At 42.6% G+C, this 24,355-nt stretch overlaps 1 long non-coding RNA gene across 1 annotated transcript; it reads left to right on the top strand.

Moving 5' to 3' along the window:
- The first annotated feature begins 3,210 nt into the window (after positions 1-3,210).
- Positions 3,211-14,276, top strand: LOC115460758. The gene is made up of 3 exons (XR_003940553.1): positions 3,211-3,220; positions 9,107-9,109; positions 14,190-14,276. It is a non-coding gene; the product is annotated as an uncharacterized LOC115460758 (long non-coding RNA).
- The last annotated feature ends 10,079 nt before the right edge of the window (positions 14,277-24,355 follow it).

Raw genomic sequence — 24,355 nt, 5'->3', positions numbered from 1 at the left:
CAAAATGGACACATGCTGATTTTTTATTTTACCGCACATCCATTTTCAGCAAAAAAAAGGCTTTTTCTTTGCAGGTGTGCTGAAAAATGGACCTGTGTGTGTCCAATACACGCACCTACACCAGAACAGGCCATTTTTCGGTGTGTCTTAGTAAAAGGGCCCCTAAATCTGTAGTAAGTACATAGGCGTAGTTTGACTGTTTCATTTGGGGGGGGGCAAAGAATGGGCGGGGCATATTAGCATATCATTTGCATATATACATATGCAAATGAATATGCTAATATGGAGGAAGGAAATGAAATTTACAGGCAAAATATCACAGATGCACATTTCAAAAAGCTGACACATTTCAATTAATAAATTATGAATAAAATACTTTTATTTACCTTTGTTGTCTGATCATTTAGTTTTTCTATTCGCTTTGATCCCAGTGTCTTCTGTTTTATGCAGTGTCTTCTTTCCAGTAGGCTTCCCTCTGCTCCCCACCCTCCCAGTCCCATCCATCTCTTGCTCCTTCCCTCTGCTCCCCACCCCTCCCAGTCCCATCCATCTTCTGTTCCTTCCCTCTGCTCACCATCCCTCTTCTGCTCCTTCCCTCTGCTGTGCCTGACCTCTCCCAATCCCATCCATCTCCTGGTCCATCCCTCTGCTCCCCACCCCTCGCAGTCCCATCCATCTCTTGCTCCTTCCCTCTGCTCCCCACCCCTCCCAGTCCCAACCATCTCTTGCTCCTTCCCTCTGCTCCCCACCCCCCCAGTCCCATCCATCTTCTGTTCCTTCCCTCTGCTCACCATCCCTCCATCCCATCCATCTTCTGCTCCTTCCCTCTGCTGTGCCTGACCTCTCCCAATCCCATCCATCTCCTGGTCCATCCCTCTGCTCCCCACCCCTCGCAGTCCCATCCATCTCTTGCTCCTTCCCTCTGCTCCCCACCCCTCCCAGTCCCAACCATCTCTTGCTCCTTCCCTCTGCTCCCCACCCCTCCCAGTCCCATCCATCTTCTGTTCCTTCCCTCTGCTCACCATCCCTCCGTCCCATCCATCTTCCCTCTGCTCCCCACCCCCCCGCGAGGTCCAAGATGGTGACTCCGTTTACCCCCTCTCTTCCTCCCTCCCTCCGGCGCAGGCAGCAGTCTTTTCCAGCGTTCCTGGCAGCGGTAGCGATGTACACGCTGCCTTCGGTCTGCCCCGGAAGCCTTCTCTTCAAGTTCCTGTTCCCACCTATGCGGGAACAGGAACTTGAAGAGAAGGCTTCGGGGCAGAGCCAAAGGCAGCGTGTACAACGCTACCGCTGCCAGGAACGCTGGAAAAGACTGCTGCCTGCGCCGGAGGGAGGGAGGAAGAGAGAGGGGTAGATGGACACGCTCCTCTCCGTCCGCTTGGCTTCCCTGCCCTCTCTGTCTGCGTCCCGCCCGAAAGGAAATGACGTCAGAGGAAGGCGGGACGCAGATAGAGAGGGCAGGGAAGCCAAGCGGACAGAGAGGAGCGCGTGCCTGCATGTGTTTTTTTTTTATTTTTTTAACTAATGGCGCGGCAGCGCCTCGCATCGTTTGGGGGGGCATTGCCCCCCCTCGCCCCCCCCTCGCCCCCCCCCAGTCTACGCCTATGAGTAAGTATAAAAGAAAAATAAAACATTGTCCGTGGTGTTTAAATATGAACCCCAAAAGGAATTACAGCAGACTAATGCCAAGTCTTGTCTATCCAAAAGCTTGACCTGCACTTTGAAACTCTTCTTTTTATTGTCACTGCCTTTAGATTCTTTTATTTCATTCTCTTTTCTGTTGGATTCTTCTCAGCCGAGCAGAAAACAAAGTCCTGTTCTTCTTGGCTGGAAATCCTGTCAGTACGGAAACTTGATATTTTTATGCCTGTTTGGCTGTCTCAGCTTTAATCCACGGGGAGAAGAGACAATAACCACCTAGTTAAATATGATTTCACTTCCACATATTCTTTACAGATTCACAGAACAGGTTTCACAAAACATGATGACACAGACCTATAAATAAGAATGTGTTTAAAACTAAAAAGAAAAAAAAAGTAGATTACACCAGAAGCAGCTTACCAAAACTCTCATGAGCTTTTCCATGTTTCCGTCTTCCTTCTGTCTGCACTTTTCCAAATTATGTGAGTAGTGTTTTTTCAGCCAAATGGGCTACCACTAAGAAGGAAATCTACCCAAAGTCAGCATCATAATGATACTTTGATTAAGCATAATCAAAAGAAAAGATGAGCGTGTGTTCTTAGTTTTTCATGTTTTTGGGCAACACTGAATGAAACTGTCATCGTCATGAGATCCTCAAAATAGAACTTTAGAAGCAGTCTCAAACAGATTTCTGAGAGAATACCTGCACCTTACCAACTCATCTTAGCATAGCCCTCCATATTATTTTTAAATGATTGTTCTTTGTGAGTACATTATTTATCTGATAATCATGCAGCTAATCACTGAGGAGGTAATTTTAAAATGGTTTTACCAAATATAAAGCTGGTTTAATCTAAGAAAAGTGCTTTGATACAATTGTATGATCATAAACATGCATTTGAGTATGCACTGCAACAAAATATGGGTGCATAGCCACATCCTGGAGCAGAAGCAGATTGAGGTATGCTTGTTCGTTTTGTAAAATATACATGTACAGGCAATAATTACTTGCACATATTAACAGATTGTTCTGTATGCTTATTTTAGACAAGAACATATACGTTTATAAACTGCATATGATTTGGTCAGTTAAACCCCCTTTTCTGTAAAGACATGCTGAGGATTATAATTTTATCTACTGTCATAAGTCACATTGACTACTGTAAATCTCTTTTAAAAGGGATTCATAAGAGAACTATGCTGTATTCAACTGCTACAAAATATAGCTATTAGAATACTTAAGAAAGCAAAGAAATGGGATCATGTGACCCACCTTTAAAGGAAAAATCCACTGTTTATCTGCATCTAACTGAATGATCTTAAAACTTCTGACACTTCATGGAACCTATTATTCAGATACCATCCTTATTATCTTGATTTCTGATACTTTACTCATCAATTAGAAATTTACGTTCTTTACAACAAATTTACTTGCAGTGCCCTCAGACAAATTTATCTTGATAACATTCATAACTCGGTCGTCAGTGTTATTGGGCCAGTTTTCTGAAACCACCTTCCCAAATCTATTCATTTATAAATATCATATCAACATTTTAGTAAGAAATTGAAAGTGTTTCCTGTTTGACAATGCTTTTAGTATGCAATAACAAGAGATGGGTGACTGATTTTCAGTGCTGACAGCAAAGACAGGACTTTAGAGCATCAATGATTTTCCTTTAACTGATCTTTTCTTTTTTATATATACTGTATACTTTTTATTTATTTATTGCATTTGTATCCCACATTTTCCCACCTTTTTGCGGGCTCAGTGTGGCTTCCAATACATTATGAATAATGGAAATACAATTTGTTACAATTCAGGTTATGGATTACATTGTGAAGGGTAAGCGAGATAAAGTAAAAATCGATAAGGAATAAATTAATTGAAAGGAAAAATGAGAGAAATGAGACATTGGAAGGAGAGAACGGGAAATTAAGGGTGCTATATTAAGCATATGGTATACATTTTTCTGTGAGTAAAGGTATGAGTGTGGTGAGATTAGGGGGTTGCGAATTCATAAGTGGATGTATTGATGTATTACTGAACAGTACGTGTGAGCTTTATGTGTTTTGGTTCTTTCCGTAAATTTTATCAAAAAGATGTGTCTTCAATGACTTACGGAAGTTGGTTTGTTCATATATCATTTTTAGGTTCCGTGGCAGTTTGTTCCAGAACTGCGTGCTCATGTAAGAAAAGGTTGATGCGTGCAGCCTCTTGTATTTCAGGCCCTTGCAGTTAGGGAAGTGGAGGTTGAGGAAAGTTCGGGATGTTCTTTTTTTATAGAAGTCAACAACAAAACAGCATTAAGTCTAGCAATACAGAGTGTCTTAAGAGCACACATACACACAAAACAGATTTTCAATGCTGAAGCCTGGAATGGGCCTAGTTTTCAATGTCCGTGAATAATGCCGGTGGCAGTCAGCAAAACACTCACTACCACTGGCTGAATATTGGTGAGATCATTTTTAGCAAGTTAACTTGTCCCAACAGGGCTTTTGATTAAATTCTAACTTTCCTTTCTGATTTTATTTTTATTATATTATCAAACATATAAATGGCAAGTGACCGACTCACTTGCAAATGCGCAGTAGAGACTTCCCTATCTGTCCTGCCCCCGCGTCAAGACGTGATGATGGAACAGAGAGGGAAACTGCGCTGAGGAGGGAACCGCTGAGGTTGCTACCACTTCCACCCCAAGGTCGCCGCTATCGCTGCCCCCCGGGTCGCTGCCGCACCCCCCGAAGTCGCCGCCGGGCCCTCTCTTCTCCATTGAACTTACAGCGCCGAAACCAAAGCAGGCAGATCAGCTCCCGTCGACCTTCCTTCCCTGCCTGTGTCCTGCCCTTGCCGACGTTACATCACACGAGGGCGGGACACAGGCAGGGAAGGAAGGTCGACGGGAGCTGATCTGCCTGCTTTGGTTTCGGCGCTGTAAGTTCAATGGAGAAGAGAGGGCCCGGCCCGGGTGGAGGGGAGGCAGCAGCGGCAACCCCGGGGGGGGGGGTATCGGTTAGCGTCAACTTTGGGGGGGAGGGAAGAGGGGGAGGGGAGGGGGCCTTGGAGCTGGGAGGGAAGCAGGGAGGATGCTGGACATGGGAGGTCAGAAGGAGGGGGCCTTGGAGTTGGGAGGGATGGACAGAGGGGTGCCTTGGAGCTGGCTGGGAGGGAGGGCCGTAGGGGGGCCCTTGGAACTGGGAGAGAGAGGGCAGGGAGCCTTGGAGCGGGGAGGAGAGGGGGGCCTTGGAGTAGGGAGGGGGCCTTGGAGCGGGGAGGGGAGGGGAGGGGGAGGGACTGGGGCCTTGGAGCTGGGAGGGAGGGATGGAGGGGAGCCTTGGAGCTGGGAGGGAGGGACAGAGGGCCTTGGAGCTGGAAGGGAAAGAGGGATGGCGGGGGGCCTTGCAGCTGGGAGGGGAGGGAATGGGGCCTTGGAGCTGGGAGGGAGGGAGGAAGTTACACATCAAAATAAAACATACCAATACTTGCCCGTTTTAACGGGCTTAACGGCTAGTATTGTACTATAAACCACTGTGATGGTATTCTCTTAACAGGGTTATAGCAAATGAAATAAACTAAATTACAAATCAATGCTGCATTTACAAATTATGCATAAAGTAGGCACCTTTTTCACATTTTTAGGTACCCTATTATATAAAATTGCCTCCTAATTTAACTCTGTTTTTAATAAAATCCCTTCTTTGGCTTCTGCCTGTATCCATTAGTTGCAAATTTAAAAAAAGAAGCTCCAGGAATGCTCGTGCCGGCTTATCTGGTGTGTGATTGGCCCTCTTTGAGCAGGTCAAAGTTTATAGTTTTAATGAAATAACTTGGCTTCATTTATTATTTGTGGGGTTGTACTAGTTTAATAAATATGTGGTCTGATATTCATGCTGTGGCAGTGAGCGTTTTGCTCACCCCCGACGATATTATTCCCTGATATTCCAAGCTGGGACCTGTGTGGGCTTCGGCTTTGAATATCCAGTTAATTTAAGGCAGCTAACACATAGCCACGTAAGTCGATATTCAGCACTTTGGCCAAGAGCTGATTCTGCTCCTGGAATCTCCCCAAAATAGCCAGCTTTGAGTTAGGCGTTAACTGCAAACTTCAGCAGCACTTAGGGGGTCTTTTACTAAAGCTTAGATCAAGTTATCTGCAGCAGGGCCCATAGGAATAAAATGGGCCCTGCTGCAGATAACTTGAGCTAAGCTTTAGTAAAAGACCCCCTTATTCAGTTAAGTGCTGCTGAAAATTAGCTGCTGGCCCCAACCAAGCAATTTAACCAGTCAGCAGCCGGCTCTATGAATATAAACCATTTTTTGTTGTTTTATTTGAGTAACCATTTTCATCCTGCAGAAAATTAGAATTGGTAGTTTGTGATGCCTTTTATTAGGCTAATAAAAATAATGGGGTCAATATTCAGCATAGTTTAATTGGGTAGGAGACAATCCTGTCCAGTTAAACCATGCTGAGCAGCCTGGGAGCCAATAATTTTAGACACTGTGGCTGAATATTGCCTCTTGCCACCACAGAATGCCAGGGTGGAGTTGGATAGGAGTCAGTAGCTATACAGGCCCTTGTGATACTCAGTTCCCATGTCTACATAGCTAACTGGACAAGTTGGACTGCACAAAAGGCAGGCCTAACTTTGTCAGGTTAGCTATTCGGGTATGGTACTGAATATCGGCTGTACCCACATAACTTATGGACGCTGCCATCACTCAGATATTCAGAGCTGAAGCCTGGAAAGACTGACCTCCTCTGGCTGAATATTGATCCAAATGTTGTCCAACAGGGGCTTTTGAGTCCTGACAGATCCTTTTTTAGATGTTATTTTTGCTCCATCCACAAGTATTAGTCAATGCTGAACTTTTTTTTTTTAATAGCCACAAAATCTGTCTATTTCTATTTTTCCTTGCTAATCTGTTTCAAATCACAGCCTTTCCCTAATACATGAGTGGGGTGAGAGGGTACATGAAAATGAGTGCAACATGGGCCTTCATTTATTATTAGTTAGATTGTCTCATTTATCACAGAAACCATTCTCTAGGCAAAAGCAAGGCTTGCAGGCTGCGGTCCTCTCTGGGCCCCTGGGCACCTAAGCTGTCTTATTATCATATTGCTGTAATGGATTGACACCTAGGCCTCCCTCCTATTATTGGGCATTGAATGTTGTATTTTCTGAGGAATCCAGAAAACAAAACAACAAGATGCAGGTGGCAGGGATAGCAGCAATGTTCTTTTTCCACTATAGTTTTAAGCTCTGCCACTGGGTGATCAGTGGTATCTATTTATTTTTCTATTTATTTATGAAAGCTTATGCACTGCCACCTTGACTATTATAATCCAAGGTATTTAACTATTAGAAAATAGTCATACCAACAAACCTTTTTTTCCTAAGCCAAACATAGCCTGCATACTCACAAACTTGTTTAGAAAACTATACTGTTAAGATTTTGTGGCATGCTTCACCAACCTTATAAAAACAATGGCTCTCCAGAGCCTAGTCTTTATTAGAGTTACAAGAAACATTTAGGGAAAATGAGAACACAATTGTTTATAAGGATATCTTTTACTTAGAGAAAAATCTAGCCAACCTTTCTGCATATTTGTGTGATGAATGTTGTTAATTTGAAACTCTTTGGCAAGGTAAATTGAATGAGTATTGTATTTGTAAGCAGGATGTAAAATACTGGTGCTGTAACTAGAAACTAACAGCCTAATATTAACAAAAACCTAAGGGGTCCTTTTATTAAGGTGCGCTGAAAAATGGCCTGAAGTGTAGACTCGTGTTTTGGGCACGCACAGAATTATTTTTCAGTGCACCTACAAAAAATGCCTTTTTAAAACATTTTTGCTGAAAATGGACATGCGACCTAGAAGTAAAGTCTCACACAGTAACCGGGCAGTAATGACCTACATGCGTCAAATGCCACTTGGCACACGTCCGATACGCACGTCCGAAAAAAAAAAATTTTGGACGCACTCCAAAAATGAAATTACCGCAAGAGCCACATGGTAGCTGGGCAGTAACTCCATTTTGGCATGTGTTGGGTGCGCATAGACTCTTATGCGGCTAAGTAAAATGGCCCCTAAGCTCCTAAATTTAAAGGCCCATTCTAGATAGGTTTTGGAGAGCAGAATTGAGATGTCCAGATCATAACATGCTCAATCCCCCTGTATTTTACAAAAGGCTCACAGGAATGTGGAGCCTTTGTAAAATATGTAAAAGGATGTCCTGATTTGTCAGTTTGGAACCTAGTGATAGTTCCACGAGAATATTACGAAGGATCAGAGGTGCTATTTTGAAATGGAGGTTCAATAGGGTAAGCAGCAACAGGGAATTTCTCATTTCCTTCATCAGACACTAGGGAAACCCCTTGTAAATGCCAGGCCGATGTCCAGAGGAGGTATGAGAGGTACTGATGGTTTCCAGGGAATGGGAGGAGGATCGGAATGGGTATGGTTGATGTTGTGGGGGGGGGGGGGGGTGTATGACTGATGCCAGGGGTGTCTAGTGAGTAAGGCTCCTTGAACTGGTGGGGGGGACTAAGCTGGGGACATCTGTCTCATTGCTGTATGAAGTTCCGGGCTGTAGCAATGCTAATTTAAGAGCTTGGGATACTCTTTTCCACATTTTATTTTTAAAATCACTGCTCCTGCTGGATGTGCCAGCAAATACCCATGTATTTACCAATGTTCCTCTACATATTTTACAAAGGCTTATTGTTTGGCAGAGCCTTTTGTAGAACACAGGAGAAATTGATCATATCGTGACCTGAACATTTCAATTCCCTTTCCACAATCTGTCTAAAATGGGCCTTTTTAAAAACAGCATTTAACCCGAACTTTACAGCCATGTTGAATAGTGAGAACAGCGTTTTATTGTCATTTAAATCGAAAGTGGTACTGTACCCAATTTTCTATAAAAATAATGAGAAGTAGTAATATTTTCTTCTCACCTCAAACATTGCATCCTATTTAGCAGAACCAGACCTGTTCCTGATCGAATCTAAGACAATGTCCTAAAAAAAGATCAAGGAAAATCCCTAAGAACATTTAACACTTAAATCAAAACAGGATTTGCTGCTGAAATGCAAGCATTTGATGAAGGTCATCGCTCATGTATTATTTTCCCTGCTGCATTCACTTTTACTGGTTAAAGAAGAAAGAAAGGTTGAGGAGAAGGTCAACCTATTGTGCTGCCTCTGGATCCTGTGTATTTGCCCTTCCTGAGTCTGTTTACACTCTGATGCGCTTGAAATGCTGCACATTCTTTTCCAACCTTTCACCTCACTAGTTTTCAGTCACTGGGGCGACTCAATGCTTAGAAAAGACAAGAACTAGAAAGAAAACAAAGATTTTGTTGCACTGTGTGGTCATTCTACTGCTGAAAAAGTAAACAAACTTAACTAAAAGTGAATTCTGCACCTTCAGAAACCAATTTTCAGTGTAATTTTGGCTGAAAGTATGTGTGGGTTTTCTTAGCGTACATATTTTGATCCAGGCACAAGGGAGCTCTTGCTACATGCAGCAGCAAGTGTGACAAATCTGTGCATGTTGCACTATGCAAATTTTGTTTGCTTGTATAAATTTCAGATACAGTGTCCATCAGTGTATTTTCCAGTGGGTCTTGAAGGCAGTCTTCAATGGAACCTACTCTGCAATATTGCAAGCTATTCAAAATTACCCTTATGAGGACAAATTTTAAACAGGGTGCCTTAGTTCCTAGGTGCTTAAGCATCTTTATAAAATACAGCATAAGTATCAGTAATCACATCTACCTTGCAAGCACAACTTTTCACTCACTCTTCAGCAGGTGGTAAATGTCCACACTAGATTATCAGTATATGCATAGATTAGCATATTTGATATTCTGTGCTAGTATTTCAAACTCCATGTTTTACCAATGGTTGCCCCTGTTCACAGCTACCAGCAAAGAACCCATTATCATGTCATCATGCATATTTTTATGCTGATTTTGTGAGGCTATTTCATGCTTATATGGCCATACGCACACCAAAATGACATTATAAAATTGCGTCCTTTATGGATAAGACCATATATAGGGGCTCTTTTTCAATGCGGGGCAAGTCTAGCGTAGGCTTACCCACGCTAATCTGGAACTACCGCTGGCCCAACGTGGGTGCTGGTGGTAGTTCTAGCCCCAGCATTCACCAGTTCACACACTAGTGAAAACCAAGAGGTAATTTCTAGCATGCTGCTAACCCAGTGGTAATTGGGCAGCATCTTGTGCTACCTGGTTACCACTGGATTAGCACAGGAGCCCTTATCATCACCACCTCAATGGGTGGAGGTCAGTGCTCCCCCTCACATGGCCACGTGGGAAGAGCAATCTTAGGGCTCCTTTTACTAAGCAGCAGTAAGCCCAACACAGGCTTACCGGTCGCTAAACAGTAAGTACTGCCAGGCTACCGCAGCAGCCCGGTCGTATTTCTCACCCCTAGAGCGCTGTCAATTCCAGCGCTACAAAAATTCATTAATTTTTGTAGTGCCTTAGTGTACCTGGCATTAATCGGGCAGCTTTTTGTGCTGCTCGGTTACCACCAGATTAACACGGGAGCCTTTAATCACCACCTCAATGGGTGGTGGTAAGGGCTCCCCCCCCCCCCCGAAATGGCCGTGAGGCAACTGCTTTACTTGCTTCCTAGCCATGTTCTGTAGGAAAGCGAGACTTCTTTTTTACCAGCTGTTGTGTAAAACATGTGCCGATGCCAGCGCTGGCCCCTTTTTGCAGCAGCTTGGGTAAAAGGGGCCCTAACCGCAAGGCCATGGCTATTTTCAGGTTTTGTACCTGCTGTGGTAAAAAGGGCTGCAGCATTCAACAGGGTCCTTTTTACTGCAGCTTGGTAAAGGACCCTTCAGAGATTTTTCTGAGCTGGGGAATGTGCTGCTTTCTAAAATTAAGTTATAGCAATAGATCTCAAATAATTTGGTGCTATTGACACTTAATAATTTTAAAATATAACTTTAAAGTTCCATCTCTTCCTTACTGTGCATGGGAACACAATACTTTGGCTTGAAAATAAAAGCAAAACACAGACAAATGGCCATTTTCCTTTTTCTTGTCTTCTGATGTGGTAAACATTTTAAGCATAAACCACATCAGAAGTGTGCGTGGGATGTGCTATGTTTTAAAATTAGGAAGCAGCCAGGCAGTGCCAGTCCCACCTCCCGCCCTCTGGACCTTTCTTGGTGCCATGTAAACAAGTGGCAGAGTCTGTGCCCTGTACTTGATTTAAAAATAAAATGGCACCCACGCTTGCCTGAAGACATGGACATGTCACTTTTTAAGTTGCTTCTCTCATGGTAAAATTTCCGCTAAGTGGTTACGTTGCTTACTTGTACCACCTTAAAAAAATTCTGGGTGGCATCTTCCTAATTTATTGGTTAAATTCCTTCTTTGAAATGCAGGCACTGCAGAGGGAAAATATAACCTGAAGCCTAAAATCTAATCTGTCCTGAGCTGTCATGGTACTATAGTTAGCTACTGTTAGCAGAGAACAATCCTCCTCTTGTCTGTCCTGGGGTTCAATGACAAAGCTTGCGACAAAACTACATTAAACCAGTAAATTCAACAGGCATAATCTAAGGGATTCCAAAGGCAGCTTGAAAGCTTCGTTTATCTATTGCATGCTTTTGAATAATCTTGCCACACTGGAGTTTTGAAGTAACAAGTAAAGATTTGCTTTATGAAGGAATAGGAAATTAGATAGGTGGCTATTTTGATTTGGGACTTAATGGCTTTGGTTACATGTTAAAAAGAGAGACTGAAAACTGGTAAATGTTATTAATTATGTGTTTTATCTATTCATGACCTTAACTACAGTGAGGCAACACTGAGCAGCAAGTTATTTGAGGTAATCGTCCGGTATGTGATTATTTTATATACACCAGCCATTTTTTTAAGTGGGCTGGAAAGAGACATTCCAAGAGCGGAAAGAGAGAGGAGATGGCAACTATGCAGGTGCTGGCAATATTCAATACCAGTGCCTGCATACCTAAGCAACCAATTAGGAGAGCATAAAAAAGCAGTCCTAACTTTGATCACTTAGCTATGCCAGCACTATCAGCCAGAACCCACAGAGCTGTCAGTCATGGGCTAGAGCACCAATATCCCCCTACCATCTCCCCCCCCCCTACTTACTGTCCCTGATGGTCCTTGGGACATGACCGAACCACACTCACTCCTGCCGCTTGCAGTTCTTCCTTGAAAATGGTCGCTGTGACCTCTTGATCTCTTGAAGTCACAGTGCAACGTTCAAGGAGGAACTGCGAGGAGCAGCAGCGAGTGGGATTTGTTCCTGCCTCAAGGACCATATATCACGGAAAAGGATTCGGATTCCTTTTGTGCATTCTTTGATATTGATAGTGCATCGCGACACATTCACATGACTATAGTTGTTTGCTCGTTTGCATTCCGTTTTCGTTAGCTGCTACCCGCCGTCGGAAAATGGCTTTTAGTGCATGCCAGGGTAATCTACTTGCTTGTTAATGGCTCGTTATTGGCTCCTTAGGTTTTAGTGCATCTGGCCCCCTTGTTCTGCTCTTCCCTTGCCTTGTCTAGTCCGGTCTGCCCTTTGTTTCTACCTTGCCTCAGTTTCTGCCTTGGTTCACCTTATCTAGACTCCTTGTCTTGTGCCAACCCAGGGACTTGTCTGCCGCAGTCGGGGTCCTGGCTGCAGCCCAAGGGCTCACCGTCCTGTATCCGTGACACTCAAACCAATGAAGCAGTCTGACAAAACATGTAGCCCTATGTGAAGGGGTGAGCAAGAACCAGGATAAACTACTCAGATGTAAGCCCACCACATGGTCCACTAACCAGCACTATGTCCACACATCCCTCCAAATGAACAACTTATAGGAAGTATAACACTGGTCCAGTGTACACAGGAGTGACAGAGTGTGAGAAAGTGGGAGAGGGAAAAAGATCAACAACTTGCAGTAGATTATTTTCACAGTCATAATGGGCTCACCAGTATATTTAAAAGGAATGCTAGGACCTGGAATTAATTTTTCTAGACTCTCTTCTGCAGTCACCATAGCAATCATCTACAAATCTTTTCTTTTCTGTATTTGGAAGCTTATGCTCACTGTGATATACATATTATGGCACAGTTGAGTAATATGATTAATTTAAAGAATTATCTATAATACATAGGCAATTACATTTCAAAATTAACAGTTCAGCTTGTGTTTTATCCTAGAAAACCTCCTTGGAAAGTTTTGATAATTAACTAATTAACCCTTTGCCATTTCAAATTGAAATTTCTTCTCAAAGATACTATTATAATGATGCAATTAGATGAGAAGGGCAGGGAGTTAACCTCTACATATCCCAATAATTAGATGCATCCATTATTTATTAACTAATTTCTCAGTGTGTATATTAAAAAGTTTAAAAAAGTCTGATGTATATAATTGCATATCTATATAATGTAGTTGACTGAAGCTCTATCACAATGAAGCTATTTCATTTAAGCGTACCCTTTTTGCTTTTCTCCATGCAATACAATCCATTTCAGTGTGTATTAGCAAAATATTGAAAATCACTGAGTGCATAACAAATTTTGCGAGCCTTGAGGACTTTTATCTGCATTCTTTTCCTGTTTGCATTTAATTTATTCAGTGCATATAAAAATAGGCACTGAGAACTTAATTACAAAATATAATTTATCTTGGTGGTATTTAAACATACATAAAACAGGGCAACGACTGTTTTGAAGGAACAATGGTCCATTTCACAGCACACTGATTTTTAAATTTGTGGTCATCCTGCAGTTATTGTATACAGTGCTTAATTTGGTTGAATGGCAGCATCAAATCTCAGAGTTCAGCAACATGTTTAGTAAAACCAGTCAATATCAAAAGTGAATTTTATTTTCAAACATTTCATGGACATTTATTTTTGAAAATGATATGCTGGGACCACTGCTTTTTAACGTATTAACTTGCTAGTCTCACTCACACACACAAGGAGTGACTACTGCAGCAGGACATGTTTATCCACTCCTACCCTAGCTGAGATAATATATAATCATCTCTATGACCTGATGTGCAACTTTCTTTAAATTAGTCACCTTACTTTCTAACTCTTCCTATTTTCTTACCTATCTATATGTTACAACTTTGCCTTACCCTTCACTGTCAATTATAACTTTCTATTATGTATTGTGTTGACCTTGTAAGTAGTATACTATGCCATACTTTGAAGTGTTTATTTGAATATTTTACTGCTGTAATTGACCATATCTCATGTTTGATCTATTCTTTCTGTACACCGCCTTGAGTAAATTCCTTCAAAAAGGTGGTAAATAATTCCTAATAATAAATATAAATATAGAGACATGATGGCAGATAAAGGCCAATGGCCCATCCAGTCTGTCTATCCTCCATAACCACTAACTCTTCCTTTTGGGATCCTTTGTCCCACGCTTTCTTAAAATCTGACACAGTCCTCATCTCTATGATCACCACTGGGAGGCCATTGAATGCTTCCACCACCCTTTCCTTCAACAAATATGTTCTTAGGTTCCACCTAAGCCTGTTTCCTATTAGCTTCATCATATGCCCTCTCATTCCAGAGTTTCCCTTCATTTGAAAAAGGCCCACTTCTTGTACATTAGTGCCAATGAGGATATTTAAACATTTCTCCTCTGTCCCTTCTCTCTTCCAGCATATTATACATGTTGAGGTTCATAAGCCTATCTCTATATGTATTATGTCCATGGCCACTTATCAATTTCGTAGCCGCCCTCTGGACGACTCCATCCTGTTTATATTCTTCCATAGGTGCAGTCTCCAGAATTGCACACAGTACTCTAAATGGGGTCTTATAAGTACATAAGTATTGCCACACTGCGACAGACCAAAGGTCCATCAAGCTCAGCATCCTGTTCCAACAGTGGCTAATCCAGGTCACAAATACCGGGCAAGATCCCAGAAAAGCTCATACATTTATGATGCTTATCCCAGAAATAAGCAGTGGATTTTCCCAAGTCAATTAAATAATGGTCTATGGACTTTTCCTTTAGGAAGCCATCCAGACCCTTTTTAAACCCTGCTAAGCTAACCACCATTACCACATTCTCTGGCAACAAATTCCAGAGTTTAATTACAAGTGAGTGAAAAAAAATGTTCTCTGATTTGTATTTAAATTTTACTACTTTGTAGCTTCATTGCATGCTCCCTAGTCCTAGTATTTTTGGAAAGAGTACATAAGTACATAAGTACATAAGTAGTGCCATACTGGGAAAGACCAAAGGTCATCTAGCCCAGCATCCTGTCACCGACAGTGGCCAATCCAGGTCAAGGGCACCTGGCACGCTCCCCAAACGTAAAAACATTCCAGACAAGTTATACCTAAAATGCGGAATTTTTCCAAGTCCATTAATAGCGGTCTATGGACTTGTCCTTTAGGAATCTATCTAACCCCTTTTTAAACTCCGTCAAGCTAACCGCCCGTACCACGTTCTCCGGCAATGAATTCCAGAGTCTAATTACACGTTGGGGTGAAGAAAAATTTTCTCCGATTCGTTTTAAATTTACCACACTGTAGCTTCAACTCATGCCCTCTAGTCCTAGTATTTTTGGATAGCGTGAACAGTCGCTTCACATCCACCCGATCCATTCCACTCATTATTTTATACACTTCTATCATATCTCCCCTCAGCCGTCTCTTCTCCAAGCTGAAAAGCCCTAGCCTTCTCAGCCTCTCTTCATAGGAAAGTCGTCCCATCCCCACTATCATTTTCGTCGCCCTTCGCTGTAACCTTTTCCAATTCTACTATATCTTTTTTGAGATACGGAGACCAGTACTGAACACAATACGCCAGGTGCGGTCGCACCATGGAGCGATACAACGGCATTATAACATCCGCAACACCTGGACTCCATACCCTTCCTAATAACACCCCAACATTCTATTCGCTTTCCTAGCCGCAGCAGCACACTGAGCAGAAGGTTTCAGCGTATCATCGACGACGACACCCAATCCCTTTCTTGATCCGTAACTCCTAACGCGGAACCTTGCAAGACGTAGCTATAATTCGGGTTCCTCTTACCCACATGCATCACTTTGCACTTGTCAACATTGAACTTCATCTGCCACTTGCAGCCCATTCTACCAGTCTCGCAAGGTCCTCCTGTAATCGTTCACATTCCTCCTGGACTTGACGACCCTGAATAATTTTGTGTGTCATCGGCGAATTTAATTACCTCACTAGTTATTCCCATCTCTAGGTCATTTATAAATACATTAAAAGCAACGGACCCAGCACAGACCCCTGCGGGACCCCACTAACTACCCTCCTCCACTGAGAATACTGGCCACGCAATCCTACTCTCTGCTTCCTATCTTTCAACCAGTTCTTATCCATAATAATACCCTACCTCCGATTTCCATGACTCTGCAATTTCTTCAGGAGTCTTTCGTGCGGCACTTTGTCAAACGCCTTCTGAAAATCCAGATATACAATATCAACCGGCTCCCCATTGTCCACATGTTTGCTTACCCCCTCAAAAAAATGCATTAGATTGGTGAGGCAAGACTTCCCTTCACTAAATCCGTGCTGACTTGTCTCATCAGTCCATGTTTTTGTAGATGCTCTGCAATTTTATTCTTAATAATAGCCTCCACCATCTTGCCCGGCACCGACGTCAGACTCACCGGTCTATAATTTCCCGGATCTCCTCTGGAACCTTTCTTAAAAATCGGAGTAACATTGGCTACCCTCCAGTCTTCCGGTATTACACTCGATTTTAGGGACAGATTGCATATTTCTAACAGTAGCTCCGCAAGTTCATTTTTTTTTAGTTCTATTAATACTCTGGGATGAATACCATCAGGTCCCGGTGATTTACTACTCTTCAGCTTGCTGAACTGACCCATTACATCCTCCAAGGTTACAGAGAATTTGTTTAGTTTCTCCCGACTCCCCGCTTCAAATATTCTTTTCCGGCACCGGTGTCCCCCCCAAATCCTCTATTTTATAGACCTCTATCATATCTCCCCTCAGTAATTTACATATTACTAACAATAGTTCTGCCAGTTCATTTTTCAATTCTATCAGTACTCTGGGATGAATACCATCTGGTCCGGAAGATTTGCTACTCTTCAGTTTGTCAAACTGCCCCATTACATCCTCTAGGTTTATAGAGATTTCATTCAGTTTCTCCAACTCGTCAGCTTCGAATACCATTTCTGGCACCGGTATCACTCTCAAATTATCCTCGGTGAGGACCGAAGCAAAGAATTCATTTAATCTCTCCGCTATTGCTTTGTCTTCCCTGATTGCCCCTTTTACCCCTCGGTCATCTAGCGATCCAATCGATTCTTTTGCTGGCTTCTTGCTTTTAATATACCAAAAAAATTCTTACTATGGTTTTTGCCTCCAGCGCAATCATTTTTTTCAAAGTCCCTCTTTGCCATCCTTGTCAGCGCTTTGCATTTGACTTGACATTCATTATGCTCTTTCTTATTATTTTCAGTCGGTTCCTTCTTCCATTTTCTGAAGGATTTTCTTTTAGCTCTAATAGTTTCCTTCACCTCACTTTTTAACCGTGCCAGTTGTCGTTTGGTATTCCTCCCTCCTTTTTTAATATGCAGAATATATTTGGCCTGGGCTTCCAGGATGGTATTTTTGAACAGCATCCATGCCTGATGTAAATTTTTGACCCTCGCAACCGCTCCTCTAAGTTTTTTTCACCATTCTTCTCATTTTATCATAGTCTCCTTTTTGAAAGTTAAATGTTAACATATTGGATATCCTGTGTATACTTAATCCAAAGCTAATATCAAATCTGATCATATTATGATCACTATTATCAAGTGGCCCCATCACCATTATCTCCCGCACCAGATTATGCTATCCACTAAGGACTAGGTCTAGAATTTTCCTTCTCTTGTCTGCTTCTGTACCAGCTGCTCCATAAAACAATCCTTTATTTCGTCAAGGAATTTTACCTCCCTAGCATGCCCAATGTTACATTTACCCAGTCAATATCGGAGTAATTGAAATCACCCATTGTTATCGTGTGCCCAGTTGTTAGCCTCCCTAATTTCCAATAACATTTCTACAAAGCAAGAAAGCAAATAGAATGTTAGGTAATATTAGGAAAGGAATGGAAAACAAAAATGAGGATGTTATAATGCCTTTGTACTGCTCCATGGTACGACTGCACCTCGAATATTGTGTTCAATTCTGGTCGCCACATCTCAAAAAAGATATAGTGGAATTAGAAATGTTGCAGAGAAGGGCGACGAAAATGATAAAGGGGATAGGACGACTTCCCTATGAGGAAAGGCTCAAGCGGCTAGGACTCTTCAGCTTGAAGCAAAGGCGGCTGAGGGGAGATATGATAGAGGTCTATAAAATAATGAGTGGAGTTGAACGGGTAGATGTGAAGCGTCTGTTCACGCTTTCCAAAAATACTAGGACTAGGGAGCATGCGATGAAGCTACAATGTAGTAAATTTAAAATGAATCGGAGAAAATTGTTCTTCACTCAACATGTAATTAAACTCTGGAATTCGTTGCCAGAGAATGTGGTAAAGACGGTTAGCTTAGCGGAGTTTTAAAAAGGTTTGGACGGCTTCCTAAAGGGAAAGTCCATAGACCGTTATTAAATGGACTTGGGGAAAATCCACTATTTCTGGGATAAGCAGTATAAATGTTATGTACATTTTTGGGATGTTGCTGGGTATTTGTGACCTGGATTGGCCACTGTTGGAAACAGGATGCTGGGCTGATGGACCTTTGGTCTTTCCCAGTATGGCAATACTTATGTACTTATGTACATCCATCTGTTCATCCTGGCCAGGCGGACGGAAGTACACTCCTATCACTATCCTTTTGCCCTTTACACATGGAATTTCAATCCACAGGGATTCCAAGATGTGTTTGTTTCCTGTAGAATTTTCAATCTATTTGATTCAAGGCCTTCCTTAACATACAATGCTACCCCTCCACCAATTCATCCACCCTATCACTACGATATAATTTGTACCCAGGTATGAAAGTGTTCTACTGGTTATCCTCCTTCCACCAGGTCCCAGAGATTCCTATCATATCTAATTTTTCATTTAGTGCAATATATTCTAACTTGCCCATCTTGCCAGAGACTTATACAAGGGCACTATCATCTCTTTGTTCATGCTGGTCATCCCTCTCCTTATGCACCCAAGCACCCTTCTGGCTATGACCGTCACTTTTTCTACCCTCAAAAAACATCTTTCAAAATATGCCCTGCCAGCCTCAGATGTAATACTCAGGTCTGTGACAGCAGTATGCAGGTCCCTGGAGCAGTTTTAGTGGGTGCAGTGCACTTCAGACAGGCGGGCCCAGCCCCACCCCCCCTACCTGTTACGTTTGTGGAGGAAACAGTGAGCCCTCCAAAACCCACCACAAATCCACTGTACTGACATCTGGGTGTCCCCCTTCCCCCATAAGGGCTATGGTAGTGGTGTACAGTTGTGGGTAGTGGGTTTTGGGGGGCTCAGCACACAAGGTAAGGGAGTATGTACCTGGGAGCAGTTTATGAAGTCCACTGCAGTGCTCCCTAGGGTGCCTGGTTGGTGTCCTGGCATGTCAGGGGGACCAGTGCATTACAAATGCTGGCATCTCTCATGACCAAATGGCTTGCATTTGGTCATTTGTGACATGGACGTCTTTGGTTTCGAAAATCGCCCAAAATCAAAAAAGACCATGTCTAGGGGTGTCCAAATCTAGGGACGGCAAAATTTAAGGATTTGGGCATCCCTGACAGTATTTTCAAAACGAAAGATAGACGTCCATCTTGCTTTGAAAATACAGGCCCTAGATTTCGCCGTTTTGCAAGGATGTCCAAATTGCAATTTGGATGTCCCTTTCGAAAATGCACCTCTAAGTCATTATTAAGATGAACATGGGAAAATCCACTGCTTATTTGTTGAGTAAGCAACATGAAATCTGTTTTATTGTTCTGGGATTATGCCAGGTACTTATGACTTAGATTAGCCACTGTTGGAAACAGAATACAGGGCTTGATGGACCTTCAGTTTGTCACCAGCATGGCGGAAAGGTGGCATAGCTATGCTAATCAGTGAGCACTTGGGCATTGCTGCATGCTAACTGATTTGCACAGGATTAGCATGGGAGCCCTTATTGCCTACAAAATAGGTGTCAGTAAGTGCGCATATGCTAATGACCATGCTTTAATGGGAAAATTAGTGTGCGGCCATTATTTCAGAAATGTCAAAGTCGACCATTTACCAACAGCGATAAAAGTGGCCTTAACATGCAGAAAAAATCATGCTGGGGATACCATAGGTCACTTTTTAGCACTGCTTAGTAAAATGGCCTTCTTGGCATTTAGCATGTGCTCAATTGGTTAGTGCACATTAGTAAAAAGACCCCTTAATGGAGATCCCTTCCTTAAAACTTTTATTCTGAGAGAACTTCTCAAATTCAACATTCAGTTTCTGTTTCTTCAGCTTTCTTATTAAATTAATAAATAAATGGGTTTTTGTCACACTACCAAACTGGGAGCCACTAGTACAGCTTGATGAAAAAGGTCCTAAACTAGGTTTCCTTTTTCAGGAGCTTGTCTTAAATGCTTAATATCTTCCCTTCATATTACAAATAACTCTCCTCATGCCCTGTGATCATATGTGGATCTATATTTACATCTAACCAGTGGCGTATCAAGGGGGGGGGGGCGGTGGGGGCGGTCCGCCCCGGGTGCACACACTGGGGGGGTGCCGTGGCGCGGGCCTGTCAGCTGAGTTTGCTGACCTCGCTAACTTCGCTGCAGCTCCCTCTGCCCCGGAACAGGTTACTTCCTGTTCCGGCCGGGGCAGAGGGAGCTGCAGCGAAGTTAGCGAACTCAGCTGACAGGCGCGTGCCACGGCACCCCCCCCAGTGGCATGCACCCGGGGGGGGGTGTCATTTCGCCAGGGGGGGGGCGTGCTGCACCCGGGGGGGGGGCACATCGGCGATCCGCCCCGGGTTTCATGCCGGCTAGGATCGCCACTGCATTTAACCCTCCTCCTGGACAACAAAGAAAAAGCCTACAGCAACCTGCATCAATTGGACTATCCAAGGATATCAGAACCAGAAACTATAAAGTGCATGCCTACAAACAAAAGTTTTATTTTAACTACTTAACTATTTCTAAAATTCTGAATCTGTTAGATTCCGTAAAACTAGTCAACCATCAACCTCCTCTGCATTAAGTCTCCAAAGAAATTCACATAGAACTGCTAAGTATAACCATTTGTTTCTCTATTGCTGGAAGCATTTGATCTCCCAGGCCCGGTCTGAATTTACAACTTGAAAAAGGTCTGTTCTCTTAGATTATATAAAGTCTTAACCCTGCATTGCCAATTAGAAAGACTGATAATCCACAGGGTGGACTGCAGTGCCACCCAGTGAAATTTTGCCTAACTAGCTTCTGACACTTGGTCTGGCAGACCAAGAGACCTCGGGATCTCAGGGTTGTGTGGGAGAGGAAACTATAATCCCCACCAACCAAGAAAGCAAAAGTGCAAGACGTCAAACACCTACATAACAGTACTGAAAAGATCATCTCATTGCCACACCAAAGCTACCCCCAGCACCCACAGACCACCCTTGGAAACTATAGGACTGGTGAATGCCAAATCAGCTGCAAAGAAATCCTCAGTGATCCATGATGTCATACATGAACAGCACCTTGACATCCTGTGAATAAGTGAAACCTGGCTAGGTGAAAGTGGGGGTTTACCACTGGCTCAACTTGATCTATGCCTAACAGGTTTCAACATCCACCATCAACCAAGACCAGGAAAACGGGGTGGAGGGGTAGCAGTCTTGATTCAGGATACAGTCAAACTGCATAGAACCTCCATTCCCCAGCTACCAGAATCTCTTTTAATCCAGCTTGAAGAGGAGAAACTAATCTGGCTTCTCATGGTATTTGTATTTATTTATTTATTTATTGCATTTGTATCCCACAGTTTCCCACCTATTTGCAGGCTCAATGAGGCTTACATAGTTTTGTTAACAATGTCATTCCAAGATATCAGAAACAGTAAGTATTGTGAAGATATTAAGTAGGGAAGAGAGAAGAAGGAAGGGAGTGATTAGGGTAGATATAGAGGTGGATTTTCATAACTGAGTGGGTTGTTGAGATGAATTAGTGAGGTTATCGGTTCTCATTGTAGGCTTTGTTGAAGAAGTATGTCTTCAGAGATTTGCGAAAGGTAGTTGTTTCGTTGATTGTTTTCAGGTCTGTAGGTAGTGCGTTCCATAGCTGCGTGCTCATGTAAGAGAAGGCAGTGGCATGCATCAGCTTGTATTTTAGTCTTTTACAGCTGGGGAAGTGCAGGTTGAGAAATTTGCGGGATAATCTTGTGGCGTTTCTGGGAGGTAGGTCCATGAGGTTTAGCATGTATATTGGAGCATCTGTGTGAATGATTTTGTGTACAATCATGCAGATTTTGAACACAATTCATTCCTTAAGTGGGAGCCAGTGAAGTTTCTCTCTTAAGGGTTTTGCACTTTCATATTTAGTTTTTCCAAATATAAGTCTGGCGGCAGTATTCTGGCCAGTTTGGAGTTTTTTTGATAGTCTGTTCTTTACAGCCAGCGTACAGTGCGTTGCAGTAGTCCAGATGACTTATTACCATTGACTGTACCCGGGTACGGAAGATGTATCTCGGGAAGAACGGTTTTACTCTTTTAAGTTTCCACATGGTGTAGAACATCTTTTCGTCGTGTTTTCAAGTGGGCATCAAGAGTGAGGTTTCGATCAATGGTGACTCCAAGAATTTCAAGTTTTGAGAGATAGGAAGAGAACAGTATGGTGTGATTATGGTGGAGACATTTTTTGTGTTGTGTTGCGAGGTGAGTACAAGACATTGTGTTTTTTCTGAGTTGGAATGCATTTGCCCATGTGTGCATTGTTTGGAGGCTTTGGTTGATCTTGGTTGGTGATTTCATTTAGATCATGTGTGAATGGGATGTAGATTGTGACGTCTCTGCATATATGTAGGGGTTGAGGTTTTGGTTGGCTAGAAGTTGGCTAAAGGTATCATCATTAGGTTGAATAAGGTTGGTGAGAGGGGGGATCCTTGGGGGGACTCCACATTCAGGCATCCATGGGGGTGATCTGTCCACATTCGTTGTACTTGGTATGATCTTGTGGTCAGGAATCCTTTGAACCATTTGAGAACTGTGCCTCTATAGTATTCTAGTATATGTAATAGTATTTCATGATTAACCATGTCAAAGGCACTGGACATGTCGAATTGTAGGAGGAGGATGTTGTTACCAGTTGCAATTGCTTGTTTGAATGAGTTCATTGCGGACACTAGAACAGTTTCGGTGCTATGATTTGACTGAAATCCTGATTGAGATTCATGCAGAATTGAGTGTTTATTTAGGTATTCAGTGGGTCACTATGCCTTCCATGAGTTTGGGTTAAGTGGAATAGATGCTACTGGGCGATAATTGGTTAGGTCCATTGTGCTTTTCTAGCATCTTTCGGTAGTGGAATAAGTAGGATGTTTCCTTTATCCATGGGGAAGAGCCCGTTTTGAAGCCTGTGATTTATGTGGTTCGTGAGGTCTGTTTTGTATTGTTTGGGTGCGGATCTTATTAGACTATTAGGGCAAATGTCTAATTTGCATTGCGATTTGGCGTATTTTCCAAGCCAATGTGAGATTTCCTTTCATGAGAGCGTGTCAAAGTTGGTCCATGATCGATCTGCTGGGCATTCCCCCGGTTTTGGGTCTAGACATTCAAGTATGTCTGTGTAGTCCGTATATTGGTAGGTATCATGAGTCTGAGCTTTATGATTTTTTCTTTGAAGTAATTTGCAAGATTGGTTGCTGATGGGGTATCTGTGTTGTGGATTTAGCCGTAGTAGTATTTAAGAGATTGTTTACGAGTGAGAAGAGTTTGTGTGTATCCTTGTAGTATGGTCCTATTTTGGTTTTATAATATGTCCTTTTAGTTTGTCTGATAGTGTATTTGTATTTTCTTTGTAGTTGTTTCCAGTCTTTGAGTGTGTTTCGTCTTTTTTCTTGTTCATGCTCTTTCTAGTCTTCTGACCTGTGTTTTTAGTTCTTTCAATTCTTCGTTAAACCATGCTATTGAGTTTTTTCTATGTGAGATTCTGGTTTGAAGTGGTGCTATATTGTCTAGTATTGTTCTGCATCTGTTATCCCATTCTTGCAGAAATTGGGGTGAGTCTGTAGGTATACCAAGCACCTCATAACAACATATTATCTGTGCAAGAACTCCTATACCTGATTACTCGAATGACCCTGAATTACCCTAGGCTGGTGATCATGGGAGATTTCAATCTACATACCGAAATCCTAGGCACCACTGCAGCTGCCATTCTGGACATGATGACAGGTGATCAATTCTCCAACCCACAAAAAGGATCACATACTAGACCTGGTATTTTACAAAGGGGTCTACATCCCAGAATTCTGGGATATCATGGTCAGACCATTTTCTACTTAAATTTTCCCTAAGTGACCACCTGAAACAAATGGCACCTCCCAGAGTTTGGAAGGAGATCAGAAACAGAAAAAGCTGACTGATGAGAATTTCCTAGAGGCCTTGAACTTTCCACATGTGGATGAAAAGACAACTACAGTGTCAGAACAGGTTGACATTTGGAATACACACTTAGCTAAGACCTTAGAGAAAATGGCACTACTAAAAA

The sequence above is a fragment of the Microcaecilia unicolor genome, chromosome 1, assembly GCF_901765095.1.
Source record: "Microcaecilia unicolor chromosome 1, aMicUni1.1, whole genome shotgun sequence".
NCBI classification, from domain to species: domain Eukaryota; kingdom Metazoa; phylum Chordata; class Amphibia; order Gymnophiona; family Siphonopidae; genus Microcaecilia; species Microcaecilia unicolor.
The sequence above is the reverse complement of the archived record's forward strand: the minus strand, read 5'-3'. Positions and strand labels throughout refer to the sequence as shown.